The following is a 9,967-nucleotide window of genomic DNA, read 5'->3' as shown; positions in this document are numbered from 1 at the left end:
TGATTTGTTATGTACGGGAATGGTATTTCGTAAAAAAAAAAAACTGTGTATTGGGGGTAGCAATATTGGGGGTATTTGCTACGAAACTTGATTTCAGGGGAGAAGTTGCTAGGAAAAGTTAGGTAGGGTAAGTTGATTAGAAAGTGCATTTTGAGGGGTTTTATGTAATTTTCGCTATTTTAAAGCCCCAGTCGAAATACTTTAAGATGCTGCAAGTAAACAAACAACGACACAATCACTTCAATAAAATAGGTTTATCGACGAGCATCACTAATATGGTAACTGATCGCCTTTGGGTAGGAATAATAAATACATCCAATGAACAAATTCACGAATAGCACCCGATGCGTGGATGAACAGTTGAGGCAAGTCCTCCATCACTGTACATGAATGCAGAGAAAAGGAGAGTGTTTGGAGAATCCTGTCCTATGTTTTTTTTTTGGGACACATTGTTAGTTAGAGAATGTCGGTGAGTGGCCACTGTACAAAGAATGTCTTGATTGCCGGATGATTGGTCACCACCTTGACCGACAATGAATCACTTTGACCACTGGTAACTCACCGTGACTGATAGTGACGCCTTGACGACCGGTGGGACCTTAGACAGCTCACAAGACCTTGACATACGGTGGGACCTTAATCCTCCATGAGACCTTGATATCCGATATGACCTTGACCACAGGCGACACCTTGACAACTAGTGGGACGTTGATTTTCGACGACACCTCGACAGTCAATGGGACATTGACTGACAGTGACTTCTTAACTGCCAGTGACGCCCTGATAGATTGTGATCCTCCCTGACTGCTAGTAAAGGGAAGAAAGTTGGTGTGGAAAACTAGTGTCTATGAATTAAAAAAAGATTATTGTGTTGGGGGTAGAATAATGTCACTTAACGTTAAAAATTGGATCATTTGGAAGCCATAGATAGAACATCTTCTATATTTCAGTGACTTATACATGCTCAGTGAAGGGGTAGAACACAAACCCAGCGAAAGTCTCTTGAAGCTAGTTGAATGAGGAGATAAGAAGAAAGTCTTTTGTCACATCCAACTCATAAGCTCTTGTCACAAATCGAGTAAGGTCCAAGAATATGGACTAAAACAAATTTAATGGATTTAAGGATAAAGCTAGATCGGAGTCGAGAAAGGGACTCACATGTTTTCACCGTGATAAGAATGGGCACATCAAGAAAATGTGTTAAAAGCTCAACAAAGAGCAGAATGAGAATAATGCCAAGAATGATGGCAAGCAAACCGCTACGGTGACCACAAATATCGGTGCGGCTAGAAACTGCGGTGATAGGCATCAATATTGCATCAAGTTCGTACAACTCCGACTGGGTTGTAGATACTAGAGCATCATTTCATGTTCCTACCTAGATACTATTTTGCTTCTTATAGAGTAGGAGATTTTGGCTTTGTAAAGATGGGAAATAATGGTTCTTTAAAAAATTGTACATAAAGGAGATATATATCAAGACCTATATCAGGATGCATTTAGTATTAAAGGATATCAAGCACAAATGAGATATCTATTTGAACCATATCTCCAGAGGGTGTTTAGATGATGACCGGTACCACTAGAAGCTGAGAAAGGGACCTCTTGTCTTAGCAAACGTCAAGATGTATTGTTCACTCTGTAGAAAAAAAATGCAAGCATGCAATAACAAAGCTAATACCACCATAGAAGAACCCTTACTTGACATGTGGCACATGAGACTTAGCAATATGAGTGAAAAAGGGATGCAAATCTGAGTAAAGAAGCAAATCCTTCTCAATATCAAGAGTACATCTCTAACCCCACATGACCAGTTTTTGTTAGTCAAATAACATAGAGTCTCATTAGCCGATAGTAGCTCTAAAGATATGAAAATCTTGAGGGTGTGAGGCATTTGTGCATACACCTAAGGAGCAAAGATCCAAAGTTGGATGAGAAACCATCCTTATGTATCTTCTTAGGGTACTCAGATGAAGAGTTTGACTACAGCATATAGGATCTCGAGAACATGAAGGTGATTGGGAGTAGTGATGGGGTCTTGCAAGAAAACCTTACTATTGAAGATGTGAGGAAGTCAGACATGCCACTGATCATCAATTATTCAAAATTGGTTATAGCTCCTACCATTGTGCTACATGATGATGAGGAGAAGTACAACAAGAGGATAGGTCTCAAGAGTCTGACATGCTAGTTTCAAGTGATGTACAGTAGGAGGAGCAACATGTTCAATAAGTACCACCTACATTTGAACTGATAAAGTTCTCTAAGGGATATAAACCCTCTACTTAGATACTCCACATCATAACGTACCTTATATATTGAAGGACTCGAATGCTACGAGGAGGCGCAGGCCAAAGAACATAGAGAGTAGGTCAAAAGCTATGCAAGTGAAGATGAAATCCTTGCATAAGAACCATAATTATGACTTGTGAAGTTGCCTAGCACTTAAGAGCAAGTGGATACTTAGGCTAAAGATTGAAAAAAAGAGCTCACAACTAAGGTACAAGATTATGATAATTGTGAAAGGTTTTATGTAGAAGAAGGGTGTCGACTTTGATGGAATCTTTTTTCCAGGAGTAAAAATGTCATTAATTCATATGGTGTTAAGCCTAGTTGTAAGCTTGAATTTAGAGATTTAACTACTAGATGTCAAGACTATCTTTCTCAATGAAAATTTGGATGAAGAGATATATATGGCGCAGCTAGAAGGATTTAAAATACAAGAGAAAGAGCACACAATCTCCAAGCTGAAGAAGAGCCCATATGGGTTGAAACAGGCCCCAAGGAAGTGGTACAAAAAATTTGATTTCTTCATTAAGAACTATGGGTATACTAGAACAACCTTAAACCAATGTGTATTGATCAAGAAGTTCTCCGACGGTGATTTCATCGTCCTTTTATTGTACGTTGATGGCATGCTGAGTGTTGGTCATTCACTGATTGACAAGTTGAAGGAAGAGTTGACTAATGACTTTGCCATGAAGGACATAAGATCTGCTCAATAGATCTTGAGCATGAAGATATATCGTGATAGCAAGGTCGGGAAGTTATAATTGTCATAAGAAATGTACATTGAGAAAATGCTCCAAAGTTGTACTCGAAAGTTTTAATATAGGCAACGCAAAACTTGGTAGTTTGCTACTTGGTCGGCACTTCAAGTTAAGTGCTAAGCAGAGCCTTTCAAATAAGAGTGATAACGAAGAAATATAAAAAGTGCCCTATGCATCAACTGTAGGAAGTTTGATGTATTTCATGATGTGCATGAGGCTAGATATCGCACATGCAGTTGACATATTGAGTAGGTTCATCGCTAATATGACAAGGAATACTAGGCAGCAGTAAAAGTGGGTTTTCAGATATCTTAGAAGAACATCCAAAATATTTTTATGCATTGGGGGAGGTATACATGTGCTACAAGGGTACACAAACGCTGCCATGGCATGAGATATAAACTCTATGAAGTCAATATGGGGATATACTTGTTCCCTTTTGAAGGGGAGCTATTTCCCGGACGTCCAAGCTGCAGAAGTGTGTGGCCCTATCAACCACATATGCATAATACATTGCAGTTACAGAAGGCTACATGAAGATTTTGTGGATGAAGAGATTCCTACAAGAGCTAAGCTTAAAAAATGGCATGTATATCATCCACTGCGTGTCTACATTAGAACTTGGGATATTGTAACAAATCTTGCGCATTTTCGCTCTAAACAAAACTTACAAGTGAAGAAGGGTCATGCAGAATTTCAGTGGAAAGGTTATCTAATCTCGCCAAGAGATTAGACCCTCTTGAGTCATCGACAATGTTGGTGCGTACGCGGCATCGAAGTCAAGAGAAAATTAGAATAACAATAGGAAATATAAAGCACGAAATAAGGAAAAATATTATGAAAATGAAATAAAGCTTAAATAAAGGTGGCAATGAACTGGGCGGCTCGGCCCTAAAAGAGTTGGTCCTGGGCCATAAATTGTGGCCAGAGAGCTAGTTTAGGGCTAATGTTGGTCTGCTTCAACCCGGCTCGACTCTTATTTATTAATATATTTGTTTTTGGTTCTACCCAGGCCTAATAGGGCCAGGGCAGACCGGTCAGTTTGTTGCCGCCCTTAACTACTAGGGCTCTTTGGCCCATGAACCAGAGCAGGAGCCTTGATCATAACTCGATTAAATGGATTGGCTGAAAGGTTCCCTAAAGATCTAGGGTTTAATGTATTGATCATGGATGCTTCGAAATTGGTGTTTGAGGCTCCTAGATGAGTTAAGGATTAGGATTTTAAGGAATAGGGTTAGGGTTTGGTTAGCTTAGGATTTTTCTTTTTCTTTGATGACTTAAACATTTGAGGGTCAAAATTGAAGGCATCTGCAGGCGAAATGACTCTAAAATTTAGAAACGCGGTGGCCTGAACCAATATGAAGGCATCAGTTGGCAGTGCCACATTGTGACGGTTTTTTCAAATCTTCCTTTCTTCTTGACCATAAAACCTGGCTCTTTTGAAGTCGGGGTTTCCTAAGGCCTAAATTCTATAGGATTGGGATAATTTATGAAGATTTTGGCTGGATTATGGGTTGAGATTACTATAGTTTATGATGGTCCCTAGTGCATTAGGCTAGATAGGCTTTTCTAGGACTTTTCCATGGCTTTAGGGGTTATTTTCTATGCCTAAGAGTTAAGATTTCAGGAAAGTTTGTCGCTTCCAAACTAGGTTTATAAACTGTGACAATCAAAGAGCTATTCATTTGAGCAAGAATGCTAGTTTTTATTTAGGGACAAATTACAATAACGCATGTTACCATTAGATTCAAGATGTCTTAAAAAAGAAGCTATTGTAGCTAAAGAAGATTCATGCCGATATATTGATGAAGACCTGGCCAGAGACAAGTGCAAAAACATGGCTGGCATGGGCATCATCCGACCACCATATTAATTTATAAAAGAGAACCTCTCTCATATTACAAAAGGGAGAAATTGTTAGGAGAGTACCGTCCCATGAGAGAGGGACCTCAAATAAAACTAATGACCAAGCAAGTCATTAAAGCCTTATGAGGCTAGGGTTTTCTTTAAGGATACTAGGGCTTGCCACTTAAGCCTCTCTTTTGTTTGTGTGGTGGAAGAGAGAGAGGAGGTAGATACCTCTCTGAGAAATAAGAACCTATAAGATAGATAATCTTCGATAGAGAGGAAGCTTCTTGGAGAAAGAAGAACCCAATGGAAAGAAAAGCGAGAGAGAGAAAGAGAGAGCCTCTAGAAGAAGTCGGACATGAAAAAACATGCCTCTTGAAACAAGTTTGTACTCCATTAGGTTTAGAGGATTTTTTTTTATCATTTCTTTTATGTACATAGTTTGAAAAGATGAACCACGTAAATCTTGAATTTAAAAAGTGATTTATTTATTTATACATTGACTCTATTCCATATTTTCCACTCACACATACATATTTGGTGCTTGTGTTCCATAAGATTATGAGTTCTGTTGTACACATCTCCATTTTTACAAGAGGGCTCGATCGAGTGAGCCCAATAGAAAGAGTAGGCCTTGTTGGAGAGAGAGAACATTACGCATTTATGCGCAGAGAGATAGAGCATAGTGTTTTTTCGTGCCCTTCCACTGGAACAATCTATGAAGATTGCAAATGCTTGATTAATAAGACCTGCTAGAGAGAAAAAAATGAATATGCTAGATAGAGAAATAGTACACGCGATACTCATAACACTGAGCAAATTCCCTTTATACGTACGAAATTTGGGATGAGCAACTTGCTCCATATAATTAGTTAAATCAATACAAAATCTGCCGTGTAATGCAAATAACAATGACTTCATTTTTGTAATAGAAAGTAAATGATCATATTTGGAAAATATAAAATAAAAAATAAAAGGGAAAATTACGTAAATATTCTTTTTATTTTTTGTAATTCTCAAAATGCTTAAAATTTTCGTATTACTAATATGTCTTTTGAACCAGTGTAATGACTGGTGCGCGTTTTCTGGTAAACATTACCCTTACATTGGCTTGATCCAAGTATCACCACAGAGAAAATCTGCAAAAATTGCATTATTTTGTTGCCTTTGAACTTATTTCATTGTCATTCTAGTGCCTCATATAAGCACACTTCCTGAGCATCACAACCATTTCGGTAAGATCAGGGCAGCTTCAGGGCCTTTCCATGCTTGAGAAAGATCAGACCTTCTGAATTCCCTTTTACCAAATCTGGTAATCGACATGCAAATGCATGAAATCAAATGTGGCTTCTGCAAAATTTGATTGAATACTATGTTCGTAAGGGTCGAGAAAAGCAAGCCTTTCGAAAAGATTTGCGAACAATTTCACGCTTCAAAGCACACATGATGAATCTAGAGAGAGATTACACAATGTAAATGCAGCAAATTTGGACTTTGATTCGGAACTACTGTCCAAACAAAAATTGGAGGTAGAGAGAGAATGTTAAACTCTCACTTGTTGTGTGGAATATGAAGAGACAGAGAATGTCAAAAAACGCGTAGAGAATTAAGGCCCTCCTATTTGGTTTTTCAAAAGGTAAAAGTTTATATAGAACCGAGGCTCTAAACAATCAACTTTCATGGACATGAGAAAAAACATGGATTTCAAGTTTTGGAAATAGTGTATTTTGTAATGCAATTTTAGACCGTCAATTTTCAAGATTTTCATAAATCTATGATCTACACCATTTTTGAAGCTTTAAATTTTATAAATAAATATGAAAATATATTTTAAGGCTATCACAAAGATTTCCAATAATGAAACCGCATTTCTAGATACTATTTGATCGTAGGCTCTAATTTGATTGTTTAGAGCCTAGACTCTATACAAACCGCACCCTTTTCAAAACCCAGGTCCATTTTATTTTTGGAAACCAAGATGGGAAATTTAGTCTTTTTTAAAAAACTAGAAGTCCCAAAAACATACATACTAGTAATAATGGAAAGTTTTAGTTATTTCAATAATAATGAAAAATAAAATGGATATTTATATAATTTTTCCAAAAACAAAAATGTCAGAAAATGTGGCCATAGAAAAAAAAAAAAAAGGATAAAAATGAAAGCTAATTTCAAACTACTAAGATTGAGGATTATTAAATCAATAGATTTAATCTAAATATAAAGCACCAATTGTGTTGAAGGAATATAAAGGGATTGTCTACAAAAAAAACCATTTATCTTTTGTACATGGAGGATGTCAAATTGGATGGATTGGAGTGAGTCACGAAGTCCAATAATTTTAATTTCTTTTTGAAACTTTGTATTTATTAATGATACTCTTACAATCACTCATTTTGAAGTTTAAGGGACAAGAAGAATTGCGACTTCCATATACAAAAGATAAATGGTTTCTTTGTAGACAATCCCAATATAAATGTGTGTTTAGCAATTCTTGTAAGTTGTAGTCCCTCATACTTTAACTATGAATCATGAAAAACGATCATATAGTTGTTTACAACGCAAAATCGAGATAATTTCAAATCTAAAATCCCTTGATCTATCGCTATAAAATTAGTTAATTAAATTTGTGATAAAGATGTTGTAGGAACGGTCAAATTATGATGTGAAGACTAATTAACCTTGAATGGCAATGCCAACATGATATTTTCACCAAAATAAAATAAATCTATTGCAACATTAAGTCTACTTAAAATAATCAAAATAACTAAAATTAAAGGAGAAAAGGAAATAAGCGTTTACTTGCCCGGGATGCTCGGCCTGGGACACCTGAAGTTGGTGGTGTCGCCCGTATCAGGATCGCGGGTTATTTACGCCTCTGTGCCTTCACTTTTTTTCTTTGAAATTGATTGATTATTCCCTCTAAGATCTGCTGAAAATATTGGCTATGGATGGTTGAGAGAAGTTAAAATTAGCTTAGATCTAGGGTCATGACTTCTCGGCACTAAGGTTTGAAGGCTAAAACTCTAAACTAAGATTAAGATGATCTAGGCTACGACCTTATTATCTGGAATTGGTTTAGAACTAGGGTCATGACTTCTAGGAACTAAGGTTTAAAGGCTAACACTCTAAACTAAGAATAAGAGGATCTAGGCTATGACCGATCTAGGGTCATGACATCTAGGAACAAAGGTTTAAAGGCTAAAACTCTAAACTAAGATTAAGAGGATCTAGGCTATGAGCTTATTATCTGGAATTGGGTTAGATCTAGGGTCATGACTTCTAGGAACTAAGGTTTAAAGGCTAAACCTCTAAACTAAGATTAAGAGGATCTAGGGTATGACCGATCTAGGGTCATGACTTTTAGGAACAAAGGTTTAAAGGCTAAAACTCTAAACTAAGATTTAGAGGATCTAGGCTATGACCTTATTATCTGGAATTGGGTTTAGAAAACTAATGTTTATGTATCTCAAGGGTTAGGCTTCTTAATTCTAGATTTTCTCTAAAGATTAGGTCTCTAGATCTAATGTTCTATATGTTGGACCCTTGAATGACCTGATATAGAGCCCTTATATAGGCTTCAAAAGTTGGTTCTAAGTCGGTTGGGAAAGATTACTACTAGATTTTTATTGAAAATATTAGTTGACCAGGATAAGAAGTGTAGACGCCATGATATTTAGCGTTTTCTAAACAAATGGTCAGACAGCATGAAAACTGGTGTCTTTTTAAAAAAAAACTGGTCAGAAACCATGAAAACTGGCATCTAGGGCTTTTGGCTTGTAAAAGCTATGTGAGAGCACATTTTATGGGGCTATGGCTTAAACGCCAAAAAGTGGTGTTTTAGACCTTGGGTCCATATACCGAAAACTGGTATCCAAACTTTACAACTGGTTTTTCGAGATTTTAACGTGCTTTTCATTGTCATTTTTATTCTTGATCATATCTTTGACGACTCTGCTCCCAATTTCATAATCTTGAGTCAGTTTCCTAGTTCTAAGGCCTTAGGATAAATCTGTAGATGGTCACCTAAAGTTTTAGGACTCCTTAAAGGTTTCCTAGGATATCTAGAAGGTTGGGACCATGGTGCAAGGGATTATGGACCATAAAAAAGATATATTATGGTGTATTTGGGTAGGATGGTCCCTAAGGGTTTACTGGCATTTCTAAGGCATTTTTAGACATTTAAAAATTAGAAAAAATCAAGAAAAAATGAAAAAAAAAACCAATTTCATAATTAGGTGTCTAGAATATTGTTGCAATCTTGTATTAATGAGTAAGGTACAACTCAAAAATCCAGTAAAAAAGAGTGTTCTGAAGTTGGAAAACTTTTCAATTGATCATCTCGACCTCAAGACGTGTGGATATAAAGAAAAATAATTTCAAGTCCAAGAATAATGCATCTTGTAATAAGTTATTTCGACTAGCTATTTTCATTTCAATTATTTATAGATCTGCTCCATTTGTATTATTTATAAAATTTGAAATTTTATAAGTAGGATTGAACATGTATTTTCAAGCTATCATAGGGTTTCCTAATATTGGAACTACATCTTTTGGCAAAATTTAGAGGCGCGCCTTACTTGTATGGTATAAGGTGGGCACCTTATGCAATCCTACTTATGAATCATATCTTGAATTTATAAGCACTCAAAAATTATTTGTCATCGGGTATAGTACATTCTCATGTGAGTATATTATGTAATATCTTAAATTTGTTTTTAGTGCTGTAAATTTTTTAAAGGAAGCAGTCTATATAAGTGCGAGGCTCTAAACAATCAAATTCCGGCTCACATAAAAAATTAGAAGAGGTTGTTTTGATGCCCAAATATCTTCAAATTAATCATCTCGACCTCAAGATACCTAGATATAAGAAAAAAATGGATTTCAAGTTTTGGAAATAGTGCATCTTGTAATGCATTTTGGACCATCAATTTTCAATATTTTAAATTTTTCATAGATCTGCTCGCTTTACACTATTTTTAAATTTTATAATTAGAGACAACAATATGTTTTAAGGCTATCACAAAGATTTTCAATATTGAAGCCACATCTCTTGATCCTATTTGAAGATG

This window comes from Amborella trichopoda, chromosome 2, assembly GCF_054954075.1.
Source record: "Amborella trichopoda isolate Santa Cruz 75 chromosome 2, AtrichopodaSantaCruz75HAP2 v2.0, whole genome shotgun sequence".
NCBI classification, from domain to species: Eukaryota; Viridiplantae; Streptophyta; class Magnoliopsida; order Amborellales; family Amborellaceae; genus Amborella; species Amborella trichopoda.
This window is presented reverse-complemented; position numbering follows the sequence as displayed.